Source organism: Pristiophorus japonicus, chromosome 25 (assembly GCF_044704955.1).
Source record: "Pristiophorus japonicus isolate sPriJap1 chromosome 25, sPriJap1.hap1, whole genome shotgun sequence".
NCBI lineage: Eukaryota > Metazoa > Chordata > Chondrichthyes > Pristiophoridae > Pristiophorus > Pristiophorus japonicus.
In genome coordinates this window covers 33,786,260-33,806,504 of record NC_092001.1, presented here as the reverse complement: position 1 = coordinate 33,806,504, position 20,245 = coordinate 33,786,260, and positions in this window count along the sequence as shown.

The following is a 20,245-nucleotide window of genomic DNA, read 5'->3' as shown; positions in this document are numbered from 1 at the left end:
ATGCATCTTTCCAAATCTCATTCCACACAGCATTTCACACATCAGTCCAAATATCATTCCACAAGTCATTCCACATATCATTCCACACATCATTCCACACCTCATTCCACACCTCATTCCACATCTCATTCCACACCTCATTCCACACATCATTCCACACATCATTGCACAACATTCCACACTTCATTCCACACATCAGTCCATACCTCATTCTTCACCTCATTCCACACATCATTCCACACATCATTCCAAAATCATTCCACATATCAATTACACATCATTCCACACCTCATTTCACACATCATTCCATAACATTCCACACATCATTGCACACATCATTCCACACATCATTGACACATCATTCCATACCTCATTCCAAACATCATTCCACACATCATTCCACACATTATTCCACACCTCATTCCATACATCATTTAACACATCATTCCACACATCATTGACACATCATTGCATACCTCATTCCACACCTCATTCCACATATCATTCCACGCATCATTCCACATCTAATTCCAAACATCATTCCACACATCATTCCGCACGTCATTCCATACATCATACCACACAGCATTCCACACATCATTGCACACAACATTCCACACATCATTCCACACATCATTGACACATCATTGCATACCTCATTCCACACATCATTCCATAACATTCCACTCAACATTCCACACATTATTCCACACATCATTGAGACATCATTCCACACATCATTCCACACATCATTCCACACATCATTTCACATCTCATTGCACACATCATTCCACAACATTTCACACATCATTCCACACATCACTCCACACATCATTCCACACATCATTCCACACATCATTCCACACCTCATTCCACACATCATTCCACACATCATTCAATACATCATTCCACATGTCATTCCAAACATCATTCCACACATCATTCCACACAGCATTCCACACAGCATTCCACACAACATTGCACACATCATTCCACACCTCATTCCACACTTCATTCCACACATCATTCCACACAGCATTCCACACATCATTCCACACAACATTCCAAATAACATCCAATCCTCATTCCTCATATCATTCCACGCATCATTCCACATCTCATTCCACACATCATTACACACATCATTCCACACCTCATTCCACACGTCATTCCACACATCATTCCACACATCATTCCACACAGCATTCCAAATATCATTCCACACCTCATTCCACACCTCATTCCACACATCATTCCACACGTAATTCCACGCGTCATTCCACACAGCATTACACACATCATTCTTCACATCAATTCACACCTCATTCCACACCTCATTCCACACCTCATTCCACACATCATTCCACACCTCATTGCACACATCATTCCAAACATCATTCCACACATCATTCCACAAATCATTCCACACGTCATTTAAACACCTCATTCCACTCATCATTCCACGCATCATTCCACACCTCATTCCACAACTCATTCCACACATCATTCCACACATCATTGCAGACATCATTCCAAACATCATTCCATACATCATTCCACAAATCATTCCACACGTCATTTAAACACATCATTCCACTCACCATTCCACACATCATTCCACACATCATTCCACACATCATTCCACACATTATTCCAAACATCATTCCACACCTCATTCCACATCTCATTCCACGCATCATTCCACATATCATTCCACGCATCATTCCACACATCATTCCACACATCATTCCACACCTCATTCCAAATATCATTCCACGCATCATTCCACACCTCATTCCACACATCATTGCATACACCATTGCACATATCATTCCACTCATCATTCCACACGCCATTCCACACCTCATTCCACGTATCATTCCACAACATTCAACACATAATTCCACACATCAATCCAAACTTCATTCCATTCCTCATTTCACACCTCCTTGAAAACCTCATTGCACACATCATTCCACGCATCATTCCACACCCCATTCCACACCTCATTCCACAAATCTTTCCACAACATTCAACACATCATTCCACACATCAATCCACACATCATTCCATCCCTCATTCCACACGTCATTGAACAACTCATTCCACACATCATGCCACACATCATGCCACACACCATTCCACACATCAGTCCATCACTTATCCCACACGTCATTGAACAACTCATTCCACACATCATTCCACACATCATTCCACGCATCATTCCACAGATCATGCCACACATCATTCCACACATCAGTCCATACCTCATTCCAAACCACATTCCACACCTCATTCCACACCTCATTCCACACATCATTCCACACATCATTCAACACATCATTCCAAATATCATCCACTCCTCATTCCACATATCATTCCATACCATTCCACACATCATTACACACATCATTCCACACATCATTGACACATCATTCCATACCTCATTCCAAACATCATTCCACACATCATTCCACACATCATTCCACACATTATTCCACACCTCATTCCATACATCATTCAACACATCATTCCACAGATCATTGACACATCATTGCATACGTCATTCCGCACCTCATTCCACATGTCATTCCACGCATCATTCCACATCTAATTCCACACATCATTCCACACATCATTCCGCACGTCATTCCATACATCATTCCACACATCATTCCACGCAGCATTCCACACATCATTCCACACAACATTCCACACATCATTGCAAACAACATTCAACACATCATTCCACACCTCATTCCCATTTCATTTACACATCATTCCACACTTCATTCCACACATCATTCCATAACATTCCACACATCATTAAACACATCATTCCACACATCATTGACACATCATTCCATACCTCATTCCAAACATCATTCCACACATCATTCCACACATCATTCCACACATTATTCCACACCTCATTCCATACATCATTCAACACATCATTACACACATCATTGACACATCATTGCATACCTCATTCCACACATCATTCCATCACATTCCACTAAACATTCCACACATAATTCCACACATCATAGAGACATCATTCCACACATCATTCCACACATCATTCCACACATCATTTCACACCTCATACCACACATCATTCCACAATATTTCACACATCATTCCACACATCAATCCACACATCATTCCACACATCATTCCACACATCATTCCACACCTCATTCCACGCATCATTCCACACATCATTCAATACATCATTCCACATATCATTACACACATCATTCCACACATCATTCCACACATAATTCCACACAGCATTCCACACATCATTGCACACATCATTCCACACCTCATTCCACACCTCATTCCACACATCATTCCACACAGCATTCCAAACATCATTCCACACAACATTCCAAATATCATCCAATCCTCATTCCTCATATCATTCCAAGCATCATTCCACATCTCATTCCACACATCATTCCACACATCATTCCACACCTCATTCCACACGTCATTCCACACATCATTCCACACATCATTCCACACAGCATTCCAAATATCATTCCACACCTCATTCCACACCTCATTCCACACATCATTCCACACGTAATTCCACGCGTCATTCCACACAGCATTGCACACATCATTCTTCACATCAATTCACACCTCATTCCACACCTCACTCCACACATCTTTCCACACCTCATTCCACACATCATTGCATACATCATTGCACATATAATTCCACACATCATTGCATATATCATTGCACACATAATGATAATCCAAACTTCATTCCATCCCTCATTCCAAACCTCCTTGAAAACCTCATTACACACATCATTCCACACATCATTCCACACCCCATTCCACACCTCATTCCACAAATCATTCCACAACATTCAACACATCATTCCACACATCAATCCACACGTCATTCCATCCCTCATTCTACACGTCATTGAACAACTCATTCCACACATCATGCCACACATCATGCCACACCTCATTCCACACATCAGTCCATCCCTTATTCCACACGTCATTGAACAACTCATTCCACACATCATTCCTCACACATCATTCCACACATCATTCCACACATCATTCCACACATCATTCCACACATCAGTCCATACCTCATTCCAAACCTCATTCCACACCTCATTCCACACCTCATTCCACATATCATTCCACACATCATTCCACACATCATTCCAATTTTCATTCTACATCACATTCCACATAACATTCCACGCATCATTCCACACATCATTCCAAACATCATTCGACACATCATTCCATATATCATTCCAAATGTCATTCGACACATCATTCCACACATCTTTCCACACTTCATTCCACACATCATTCCTCACCTCATTCCACACATCATTCAAGACATCATTCCACACATCATTCCACACATCATTCCAAACATCATTCCACACATCATTCCTCACCTCATTGCACACATCATGCCACACATCATTCCACACATCAGTCCATCCCTTATTCCACACGTCATTGAACAACTCATTCCACACATCATTCCACACATCATTCCACACATCATTCCAATTTTCATTCTACATCACATTCCACATAACATTCCACGCGTCATTCCAGACATCATTCCAAACATCATTCCACACATCATTCCATATATCATTCCAAATGTCATTTGACACATCATTCCACACATCTTTCCACACTTCATTCCACACATTATTCCTCACCTCATTCCACACATCATTCAATACATCATTCCACATACCATTCCACACATCATTCCACACATCATTCCACACAACATTCCACACATCATTGCACACATCATTCCACACCTCATTCCACACATCATTCAACACATCATTCCACACAACATTCCAAATATCATCCACTCCTCATTCCACATATCATTCCACGCATCTTTCCAAATCTCATTCCACACAGCATTTCACACATCAGTCCAAATATCATTCCACACCTCATTCCACATATCATTCCACACATCATTCCACACCTCATTCCACACCTCATTCCACACCTCATTCCACACCTCATTCCACACAACATTCCACACATCATTGCACAACATTCCACACTTCATTCCACACATCAGTCCATACCTCATTCTTCACCTCATTCCACACATCATTCCACACATCATTCCAACATCATTCCACATATCATTTACACATCATTCCACACCTCATTCCACACATCATTCCATAACATTCCACACATCATTGCACACATCATTCCACACATCATTGACACATCATTCCATACCTCATTCCAAACATCATTCCACACATCATTCCACACATCATTCCACACATTATTCCACACCTCATTCCATACATCATTTAACACATCATTCCACACATCATTGACACATCATTGCATACCTCATTCCACACCTCATTCCACATATCATTCCACGCATCATTCCACATCTAATTCCAAACATCATTCCACACATCATTCCGCACGTCATTCCATACATCATTCCACACAGCATTCCACAGATCATTGCACACAACATTCCACACATCATTCCACACATCATTGACACATCATTGCATACCTCATTCCACACATCATTCCATAACATTCCACTCAACATTCCACACGTTATTCCACACATCATTGAGACATCATTCCACACATCATTCCACACATCATTCCACACATCATTTCACACCTCATTGCACACATCTTTCCACAGCATTTCACACATCATTCCACACATCAATCCACACATCATTCCACACATCATTCCACACATCATTCCACACCTCATTCCACACATCATTCCACACATCATTCAATACATCATTCTACATGTCATTCCAAACATCATTCCACACATCATTCCACACAGCATTCCACACAGCATTCCACACAACATTGCACACATCATTCCACACCTCATTCCACACCTCAATCCACACATCATTCCACACAGCATTCCACACATCATTCCACACAACATTCCAAATAACATCCAATCCTCATTCCTCATATCATTGCACGCATCATTCCACATCTCATTCTACACATCATTACACACATCATTCCACACCTCATTCCACACGTCATTCCACACATCATTGCACACATCATTCCACACAGCATTCCAAATATCATTCCACACCTCATTCCACACCTCATTCCACACATCATTCCACACGTAATTCCACGCGTCATTCCACACAGCATTACACACATCATTCTTCACATCAATTCACACCTCATTCCAAACCTCATTCCACACCTCATTCCACACATCATTCCACACATCATTGCACACATCATTCCAAACATCATTCCACGCATCATTCCACAAATCATTCCACACGTCATTTAAACACCTCATTCCACTCATCATTCCACGCATCATTCCACACCTCATTCCACAACTCATTCCACACATCATTCCACACATCATTGCACACATCATTCCAAACATCATTCCATACATCATTCCACAAATCATTCCACACGTCATTTAAACACATCATTCCACTCATCATTCCACACATCATTCGACACATCATTCCATATATCATTCCAAATGTCATTCGACACATCATTCCACACATCTTTCCACACTTCATTCCACACATTATTCCTCACCTCATTCCACACATCATTCAATACATCATTCCACATACCATTCCACACATCATTCCACACATTATTCCACACAACATTCCACACATCATTGCACACATCATTCCACACCTCATTCCACACATCATTCAACACATCATTCCACACAACATTCCAAATATCATCCACATCTCATTCCACATATCATTCCACGCATCATTCCAAATCTCATTCCACACAGCATTTCACACATCATTCTTCACATCAATTCACACCTCATTCCAAACCTCATTCCACACCTCATTCCACACATCATTCCACACATCATTGCACACATCATTCCAAACATCATTCCACACATCATTCCACAAATCATTCCACACGTCATTTAAACACCTCATTCCACTCATCATTCCACGCATCATTCCACACCTCATTCCACAACTCATTCCACACATCATTCCACACATCATTGCACACATCATTCCAAACATCATTCCATACATCATTCCACAAATCATTCCACACGTCATTTAAACACATCATTCCACTCATCATTCCACACATCATTCCACACATCATTCCACATATCATTCCACGCATCATTCCACATCTAATTCCACAGATCATTCCACACATCATTCCGCACGTCATTCCATACATCATTCCACACATCATTCCACACAGCATTCCACACATCATTCCACACAACATTCCACACATCATTGCAAACAACATTCCACACATCATTCCACACCTCATTCCACATTTCATTTACACATCATTCCACACTTCATTCCACACATCATTCCATAACATTCCACACATCATTAAACACATCATTCCACACATCATTGACACATCATTCCATACCTCATTCCAAACATCATTCCACACATCATTCTACACATCATTCCACACATTATTCCACACCTCATTCCATACATCATTCAACACATCATTACACACATCATTGACACATCATTGCATACCTCATTCCACACATCATTCCATCACATTCCACTCAACATTCCACACATAATTCCACACATCATAGAGACATCATTCCACACATCATTCCACACATCATTCCACACATCATTTCACACCTCATACCACACATCATTCCACAACATTTCACACATCATTCCACACATCAATCCACACATCATTCCACACATCATTCCACACATCATTCCACACCTCATTCCACGCATCATTCCACACATCATTCAATAAATCATTCCACATATCATTACACACATCATTCCACACATCATTCCACACATAATTCCACACAGCATTCCACACATCATTGCACACATCATTCCACACCTCATTCCACACCTCATTCCACACATCATTCCACACAGCATTCCAAACATCATTCCACACAACATTCCAAATATCATCCAATCCTCATTCCTCATATCATTCCAAGCATCATTCCACATCTCATTCCACACATCATTCCACACATCATTCCACACCTCATTCCACACGTCATTCCACACATCATTCCACATATCATTCCACACAGCATCCAAATATCATTCCACACCTCATTCCACACCTCATTCCACACATCATTCCACACGTAATTCCACGCGTCATTCCACACAGCATTGCACACATCATTCTTCACATCAATTCACACCTCATTCCACACCTCATTCCACACCTCATTCCACACATCTTTCCACACCTCATTCCACACATCATTGCATACATCATTGCACATATCATTCCACACATCATTGCATATATCATTGCACACATAATTCCACACATCAATCCAAACTTCATTCCATCCCTCATTCCAAACCTCCTTGAAAACCTCATTACACACATCATTCCACACATCATTCCACACCCCATTCCACACCTCATTCCACAAATCATTCCACAACATTCAACACATCATTCCACACATCAATCCACACGTCATTCCATCCCTCATTCCACACGTCATTGAACAACTCATTCCACACATCATGCCACACATCATGCCACACCTCATTCCACACATCAGTCCATCTCTTATTCCACACGTCATTGAACAACTCATTCCACACATCATTCCACACACATCATTCCACACATCATTCCACACATCATTCCACACATCATTCCACACATCAATCCATGCCTCATTCCAAACCTCATTCCACACCTCATTCCACACCTCATTCCACACATCATTCCACACATCATTCCACTCATCATTCCAATTTTCATTCTACATCACATTCCACATAAAATTCCACGCATCATTCCACACATCATTCCAAACATCATTCGACACATCATTCCATAAATCATTCCAAATGTCATTCGACACATCATTCCACACATCTTTTCACACTTCATTCCACACATCATTCCTCACCTCATTCCACACATCATTCAATACATCAGTCCACATACCATTCCACACATCATTCCACACATTATTCCACACAACATTCCACACATCATTGCACACATCATTCCACACCTCATTCCACACATCATTCAACACATCATTCCACACAACATTCCAAATATCATCCACTCGTCATTCCACATATCATTCCACGCATCATTCCAAATCTCATTCCACACAGCATTTCATACATCAGTCCAGACATCATTCCACACCTCATTCCACATATCATTCCACATCTCATTCCACGCATCATTCCACACATCATTCCACACATCATTCCACACCTCATTCCACACCTCATTCCACACCTCATTCCACACCTCATTCCACACATCATTCCACACATCATTCCACAACATTCCACACTTCATTCCACACATCAGTCCATACCTCATTCTTCACCTCATTCCACACATCATTCCACACATCAATTCGGCAAGTCATTCCATACTTCATTCCACACATCATTCCACACAGCATTCCACACATCATTCCACACAGCATTCCACACAGCATTCCACACAGCATTCCACACATCATTGCACACATCATTCCACAGCTCATTCCACACCTCATTCCACACATCATTCCACACAGCATTCCACACATCATTCCACACGACATTCCAAATATCATCCAATCCTCATTCCTCATATCATTCCACGCATCATTCCACATCTCATTCCACACATAATTCCACACATCATTCCACACCTCATTCCATATTCATTCCACACATCATTCCACACATCATTCCACACAGCATTCCAAATATCATTCCACTCCTCATTCCACACCTCATTCAACACATCATTGGATACATCATTGCACATATCATTCCACACATCATTCCACACGCCATTCTACACCTCATTCCACGTATCATTCCACAACATTCAACACATAATTCCACACATCAATCCAAACTTCATTCCATCCCTCATTCCACACCTCCTTGAAAATCTGATTACACACATCATTCCACACATCATTCCACACCCCATTCCACACCTCATTCCACAAATCATTCCACAACATTCAACACATCATTCCACACATCATTCCACACATCAGTCCATCCCTTATTCCACACGTCATTGAACAACTCATTCCACACATCATTCCACACATCATTCCACACATCATTCCACATATCATTCCAATTTTCATTCTACATCACATTCCACATAACATTCCACGCATCATTCCAAACATCATTCCAAACATCATTCGACACATCATTCCATATATCATTCCAAATGTCATTCGACACATCATTCCACACATCTTTCCACACTTCATTCCACACATTATTCCTCACCTCATTCCACACATCATTCAATACATCATTCCACATACCATTCCACACATCATTCCACACATTATTCCACACAACATTCCACACATCATTGCACACATCATTCCACACCTCATTCCACACATCATTCAACACATCATTCCACACAACATTCCAAATATCATCCACATCTCATTCCACATATCATTCCACGCATCATTCCAAATCTCATTCCACACAGCATTTCACACATCATTCTTCACATCAATTCACATCTCATTCCAAACCTCATTCCACACCTCATTCCACACATCATTCCACACATCATTGCACACATCATTCCAAACATCATTCCACACATCATTCCACAAATCATTCCACACGTCATTTAAACACCTCATTCCACTCATCATTCCACGCATCATTCCACACCTCATTCCACAACTCATTCCACACATCATTCCACACATCATTGCACACATCATTCCAAACATCATTCCATACATCATTCCACAAATCATTCCACACGTCATTTAAACACATCATTCCACTCATCATTCCACACATCATTCCACACATCATTCCACATATCATTCCACGCATCATTCCACATCTAATTCCACAGATCATTCCACACATCATTCCGCACGTCATTCCATACATCATTCCACACATCATTCCACACAGCATTCCACACATCATTCCACACAACATTCCACACATCATTGCAAACAACATTCCACACATCATTCCACACCTCATTCCACATTTCATTTACACATCATTCCACACTTCATTCCACACATCATTCCATAACATTCCACACATCATTAAACACATCATTCCACACATCATTGACACATCATTCCATACCTCATTCCAAACATCATTCCACACATCATTCTACACATCATTCCACACATTATTCCACACCTCATTCCATACATCATTCAACACATCATTACACACATCATTGACACATCATTGCATACCTCATTCCACACATCATTCCATCACATTCCACTCAACATTCCACACATAATTCCACACATCATAGAGACATCATTCCACACATCATTCCACACATCATTCCACACATCATTTCACACCTCATACCACACATCATTCCACAACATTTCACACATCATTCCACACATCAATCCACACATCATTCCACACATCATTCCACACATCATTCCACACCTCATTCCACGCATCATTCCACACATCATTCAATACATCATTCCACATATCATTACACACATCATTCCACACATCATTCCACACATAATTCCACACAGCATTCCACACATCATTGCACACATCATTCCACACCTCATTCCACACCTCATTCCACACATCATTCCACACAGCATTCCAAACATCATTCCACACAACATTCCAAATATCATCCAATCCTCATTCCTCATATCATTCCAAGCATCATTCCACATCTCATTCCACACATCATTCCACACATCATTCCACACCTCATTCCACACGTCATTCCACACATCATTCCACATATCATTCCACACAGCATCCAAATATCATTCCACACCTCATTCCACACCTATTTCCACACATCATTCCACACGTAATTCCACGCGTCATTCCACACAGCATTGCACACATCATTCTTCACATCAATTCACACCTCATTCCACACCTCATTCCACACCTCATTCCACACATCTTTCCACACCTCATTCCACACATCATTGCATACATCATTGCACATATCATTCCACACATCATTGCATATATCATTGCACACATAATTCCACACATCAATCCAAACTTCATTCCATCCCTCATTCCAAACCTCCTTGAAAACCTCATTACACACATCATTCCACACATCATTCCACACCCCATTCCACACCTCATTCCACAAATCATTCCACAACATTCAACACATCATTCCACACATCAATCCACACGTCATTCCATCCCTCATTCCACACGTCATTGAACAACTCATTCCACACATCATGCCACACATCATGCCACACCTCATTCCACACATCAGTCCATCTCTTATTCCACACGTCATTGAACAACTCATTCCACACATCATTCCACACACATCATTCCACACATCATTCCACACATCATTCCACACATCATTCCACACATCAATCCATGCCTCATTCCAAACCTCATTCCACACCTCATTCCACACCTCATTCCACACATCATTCCACACATCATTCCACTCATCATTCCAATTTTCATTCTACATCACATTCCACATATAATTCCACGCATCATTCCACACATCATTCCAAACATCATTCGACACATCATTCCATAAATCATTCCAAATGTCATTCGACACATCATTCCACACATCTTTTCACACTTCATTCCACACATCATTCCTCACCTCATTCCACACATCATTCAATACATCATTCCACATACCATTCCACACATCATTCCACACATTATTCCACACAACATTCCACACATCATTGCACACATCATTCCACACCTCATTCCACACATCATTCAACACATCATTCCACACAACATTCCAAATATCATCCACATCTCATTCCACATATCATTCCACGCATCATTCCAAATCTCATTCCACACAGCATTTCACACATCAGTCCACACATCATTCCACACCTCATTCCACATATCATTCCACACATCATTCCACAGCTCATTCCGCACCTCATTCTACACCTCATTCCACACCTCATTCCACACCTCATTCCACACCTCATTCCACACATCATTCCACACATCATTCCACAACATTCCACACTTCATTCCACACATCAGTCCATACCTCATTCTTCACCTCATTCCACACATCATTCCACACATCAATTCGGCAAGTCATTCCATACTTCATTCCACACATCATTCCACACAGCATTCCACACATCATTCCACACAGCATTCCACACAGCATTCCACACAGCATTCCACACATCATTGCACACATCATTCCACAGCTCATTCCACACCTAATTCCACACATCATTCCACACAGCATTCCACACATCATTCCACACGACATTCCAAATATCATCCAATCCTCATTCCTCATATCATTCCACGCATCATTCCACATCTCATTCCACACATAATTCCACACATCATTCCACACCTCATTCCATACGTCATTCCACACATCATTCCACACATCATTCCACACAGCATTCCAAATATCATTCCACTCCTCATTCCACACCTCATTCAACACATCATTGGATACATCATTGCACATATCATTCCACACATCATTCCACACGCCATTCTACACCTCATTCCACGTATCATTCCACAACATTCAACACATAATTCCACACATCAATCCAAACTTCATTCCATCCCTCATTCCACACCTCCTTGAAAATCTGATTACACACATCATTCCACACATCATTCCACACCCCATTCCACACCTCATTCCACAAATCATTCCACAACATTCAACACATCATTCCACACATCATTCCACACATCAGTCCATCCCTTATTCCACACGTCATTGAACAACTCATTCCACACATCATTCCACACATCATTCCACACATCATTCCACATATCATTCCAATTTTCATTCTACATCACATTCCACATAACATTCCACGCATCATTCCAAACATCATTCCAAACATCATTCGACACATCATTCCATATATCATTCCAAATGTCATTCGACACATCATTCCACACATCTTTCCACACTTCATTCCACACATTATTCCTCACCTCATTCCACACATCATTCAATACATCATTCCACATACCATTCCACACATCATTCCACACATCATTCCACACAACATTCCACACATCATTGCACACATCATTCCACAACTCATTCCACACATCATTCAACACATCATTCCACACAACATTCCAAATATCATCCACGCCTCATTCCACGTATCATTCCACGCATCTTTCCAAATCTCATTCCACACAGCATTTCACACATCAGTCCAAATATCATTCCACACCTCATTCCACATATCATTCCACACATCATTCCACACCTCATTCCACACCTCATTCCACACCTCATTCCACATCATTCCACACATCATTCCACATATCATTTACACATCATTCCACACCTCATTCCACACATCATTCCATAACATTCCACACATCATTTCACACATCATTCCACACATCATTGACACATCATTCCATACCTCATTCCAAACATCATTCCACACATCATTCCACACATCATTCCACACATTATTCCACACCTCATTCCATACATCATTTAACACATCATTCCACACAACATTGACACATCATTGCATACCTCATTCCACACCTCATTCCACATATCATTCTACGCATCATTCCACATCTAATTCCAAACATCATTCCACACATCATTCCGCACGTCATTCCATACATCATTCCACACATCATTCCACACAGCATTCCACACATCATTCCACACAGCATTCCACACATCATTGCACACAACATTCCACACATCATTCCACACATCATTGCATACCTCATTCCACACATCATTCCATAACATTCCACTCAACATTCCACTCATTATTCCACACATCATTGAGACATCATTCCACACATCATTCCACACATCATTCCACACATCATTTCACACCTCATTGCACACATCATTCCACAACATTTCACACATCATTCCACACATCAATCCACACATCATTCCACACATCATTCCACACATCATTCCACACCTCATTCCACACATCATTCCACACATCATTCAATACATCATTCCACATGTCATTCCAAACATCATTCCACACATCATTCCACACAGCATTCCACACAGCATTCCACACATCATTGCACACATCATTCCACACCTCATTCCACACCTCATTCCACACATCATTCCACACAGCATTCCACACATCATTCCACACAACATTCCAAATATCATCCAATCCTCATTCCTCATATCATTCCACGCATCATTCCACATCTCATTCCACACATCATTCCACACATCATTCCACACCTCATTCCACACGTCATTCCACACATCATTCCACACATCATTCCACAAAGCATTCCAAATATCATTCCACACCTCATTCCACACCTCATTCCACACATCATTGCACACGTAATTCCACGCGTCATTCCACACAGCATTACACACATCATTCTTCACATCAATTCACACCAGATTCCACACCTCATTCCACACCTCATTCCACACATCATTCCACACATGATTGCACACATCATTCCAAACATCATTCCATACATCATTCCACAAATCATTCCACACGTCATTTAAACACCTCATTCCACTCATCATTCCACGCATCATTCCACACCTCATTCCACAACTCATTCAACACATCATTCCACACATCATTCCACACATCATTCCACACATCATTCAATACATCATTCCACATGTCATTCCAAACATCATTCCACACAACATTCCACACCCCATTCCACACCTCATTCCACAAATCATTCCACAACATTCAACACATCATTCCACACATCAATCCACACGTCATTCCATCCCTCATTCCACACGTCATTGAACAACTCATTCCACACATCATGCCACACATCATGCCACACATCATTCCACACATCAGTCCATCCCTTATTCCACACGTCATTGAACAACTCATTCCACACATCATTCCACACATCATTCCACACATCATTCCACATATCATTCCAATTTTCATTCTACATCACATTCCACATAACATTCCACGCATCATTCCACACATCATTCCAAACATCATTCGACACATCATTCCATATATCATTCCAAATGTCATTCGACACATCATTCCACACATCTTTCCACACTTCATTCCACACATTATACCTCACCTCATTCCACACATCATTCAATACATCATTCCACATACCATTCCACACATCATTCCACACATCATTCCACACAACATTCCACATATCATTGCACACATCATTCCACACCTCATTCCACACATCATTCAACACATCATTCCACACAACATTCCAAATATCATCCACTCCTCATTCCACATATCATTCCACGCATCTTTCCAAATCTCATTCCACACAGCATTTCACACATCAGTCCAAATATCATTCCACACCTCATTCCACATATCATTCCACACATCATTCCACACCTCATTCCACACCTCATTCCACACCTCATTCCACACATCATTCCACACATCATTCCACAACATTCCACACTTCATTCCACACATCAGTCCATACCTCATTCTTCACCTCATTCCACACATCATTCCACACATCATTCCAACATCATTCCACATATCATTTACACATCATTCCACACCTCATTCCACACATCATTCCATAACATTCCACACATCATTACACACATCATTCCACACATCATTGACACATCATTCCATACCTCATTCCAAACATCATTCCACACATCATTCCACACATCATTCCACACATTATTCCACACCTCATTCCATACATCATTGCACACATCATTCCAAACATCATTCCATACATCATTCCACAAATCATTCCACACGTCATTTAAACACCTCATTCCACTCATCATTCCACGCATCATTCCACACCTCATTCCACAACTCATTCAACACATCATTCCACACATCATTCCACACATCATTCCACACATCATTCCACACATTATTCCAAACATCATTCCACACCTCATTCCACATATCAGTCCACGCATCATTCCACACATCATTCCACACATCATTCCACGCATCATTCCACCTATCATTCCACATATCATTCCACACATCAGTCCATCCCTCATTCCACAGCTCATTCCAGACCATATTCCACACCTCATTCCACACATCATTGCATACATCATTGCACATATCATTCCACACATCATTCCACACGCCATTCCACACCTCATTCCACGTATCATTTGTTGTAGAGAGTAGAAAGATATATATAGACTTAGGCATTAGGCACCTGCTGGATATTTAAAACTCACATAAGCTTAAATGGACACACACATAAAATGGCTGCCCAGGCATGATGGGAAACCAGGTAGTCAAGGTGTGAACTGTTGAACGTTCACTGACCGAGCAATAACCCTGTGAGGCCCACTGTAGGAATGCCTGGGAAGACAGAGATAAGAAGGAAGCCATCTCCTGTGAGCAAGGCCATAAACCAATTAATTCCCCAGGAAGAAAGATAAGAGGGAAACCATTTGCTGTAAACAAGGCTATATACCAATTATTTCTCCCAGATGAAAGAACTAGGGAGAGAACCTATAAAGCCATCGATCAGCCCAAGCTGACAATGGTTCCCTGGATTCTAGGAGAATTCTATTGGGTTAAAAGAACCTATATGTAATCTATAATCGTTGTGATTGGCTTGTGTCCAGCCGTGATGGGCTGTGTAACTGTAGTAAACTGTTTTGTAACTGTTGTGAAACATATAAAGGTACATGTAACTCTTTGTTCTGTGAAGAGAAACCTGGATACGGTCCTGAGTTTTTCCTTCCCGCTGAGCGTAATAAAAGCTGCTTCAGCATTGGAACCGACCCTGAGTGTTGAGTGATTCTTCTAAGAAAACACTAACGCTAACAATGGCGTAGTCGACGGGATTTCCCGGAGTCGCTGGACGCCCTTGGAAAAAAAAACCCGGGTGAGTATAAAAAACAATTTTTAAGTATAAAGGGTGCGGAAGGTGGAAGCTGGTTGATCGACATGAGGAGACGGTCTAATATCTCAAACGCCTAGCCTGAGCCTGAATTAAGAGGACTTTTGTCCCACGTGACGGCCAGGAACCAAGTAGGCGTAGGGAACACACTTAGACCGTGGGATCGTGATACCGAGAGACATCTTCCGGACCCAGTAGTGTAATTTGAAATACCCCGGGGTAGAACCAAGCGGTGTACAGCGGCTAATGGAATCCAAACCTGTGAACAGGGTCGGACCAACGGGCTGAGCGGTGGTAGGTAGTCGTTAAGGATACGTAGAGCACTGCGGGAATTGCTTAAACGCGTTTTTAAGAATTGTATAAGTTTGTGTAACAGCAGAACTTGTGACCTGACAGTAGCCAAGAGACAGTTTACTACAAGTCGCGCTAGAAAGAAAGCGGACCTCTGAGTGTAGATTCCTAACGGTACGAGTCCTACCCAGGAATGGCCATGAAAACAAGTAAACTCGAGTGGGGACCAGAAGGGTCGCTTACCCGCCACCTGGCGGAAAAACAAAAGAAGCTAATTGAAAAAATGATTAAAGCAGGGTGGAATCCTCAGGAATTAGTTATGTGAGGAATTATTTAGATAAAACTACGAATTCCCTGAAAGGTCATGGATCCAAAAAATTAGTTATGTGAGGAATTATTTAGATAAAACTACGAATTCCCTGAAAGGTCATGGATCCAAAAATAGAGCCGGCCAAAACAAGAAGAGAGACTGTTGTAAATGTCTGATCGTTGAGTGAGAAGTGTCTGTGTGATTTTTGACTGCAGAATGAATTTTTTTATGTTTTCATGTTCCGAAAGCCTGGTTGGAAGAGGAATGCAAGTGTCTGTTTATTTTAGAAACAGAGTGAAAGTCTTTTTTTAAACCCTTTGTAATGTTGTCCTGTATGTGGGAAGTTTTAAGACATTTAAGTTAGAAACGCAGGTGTGGATTTATTCGGATGATAAGTTACGGAGCTAGGAAAATAAACAAATAAAGAATAGGTTTGTTGAGCAAAATATTTATTTGACATGCTCACTTACTTGCCGAAAGAAAACATGCAATGAAGATTGAAATTACAAAGTTTGAATTGGGATTTTGAGATATTCAGAGAAGGCACAGGAAATACTGAGGTGGATTTAAAAAAAAAAGAAAAAGATTAAATTAAATCTGATCAGGTCAAACTCCTGGGCAAGTGGCGAGCTATCTGCGAAGGTGTAAAAGGAACTTTTGGAAAATGTTATAAAACAGCAAGCTTTAGTAACGACTTTGAAACTGGAGCATTTTGAGATAACGAAAGGCAGCATCAAACTCTCAAAGCTGGTCTCCATTCCAGTTATGGAGAAAAAGAAAAAGATAAAGACGCCACTTTGAAAGTAAACAAATGATTTTAAATTAACAACTTTATGGAGTTACGAACCCTCCGTGTAAAATACAAAACCTAATTTGAAGAAAGGAAAAAAAAAGATGTAACGGACTAAATGGAAAAAGACATAACTTACTAAATACTAGTTGATGTTTGCTGTGAAAAAGATATTGGTTTAATTAGAAGAGAAAAAAAAATTGGAATAAGTAAAAAAACACTCTACATGGATTCGAATTTTAAATTATGAAAAAGTTTCAATGCAGTTTGAAAAGATTTCCAAAATGGACAGTGTTTATCAAAAATGTCCCGAACAGTTTAAACAAGCAGGAGGGTTTTGAAGATAACGAGGAGAAAGAGAGAAATAAAAAAAAACAGAATTGAATTTCAGTAAACAAAATTGCTATTGTATGTGTGGTCTTGTTTTAAAACAATTAAAAAAAAAATATTTGGCAAGTACTTGAATTAGAAGTTAAGAAAACATTGGAGTTTACTCTAATGATTTATGCTGTTTTTAACGGATTCCTAATTTCGAAGCCAGTTTTGAAGGCACAAAGACTTTTTTTTTCAGATGATTACGTGAAGTCACGTAATGACATCAGGTCTTCTTACAAACCTGGAAAGGAGTTAACCCTTTCCATTGACAGCCGTTTTATACTGAACATTATTAATTTGGATTTCTTATTAGGAAAAAAAAACTCACCTAACAGAGGAAACAAAAATAAAAACAGAACTAGCTTATGTAATAATACTTGCCTGATACAATAAAGAAATAGATATTCAATAAAACAAATTGAAGAGTTAAAAGCTAAGATAAACAGGCTGGAAGAGACAACGGGTCTAGACGGATAGTGCAGTGCGCAG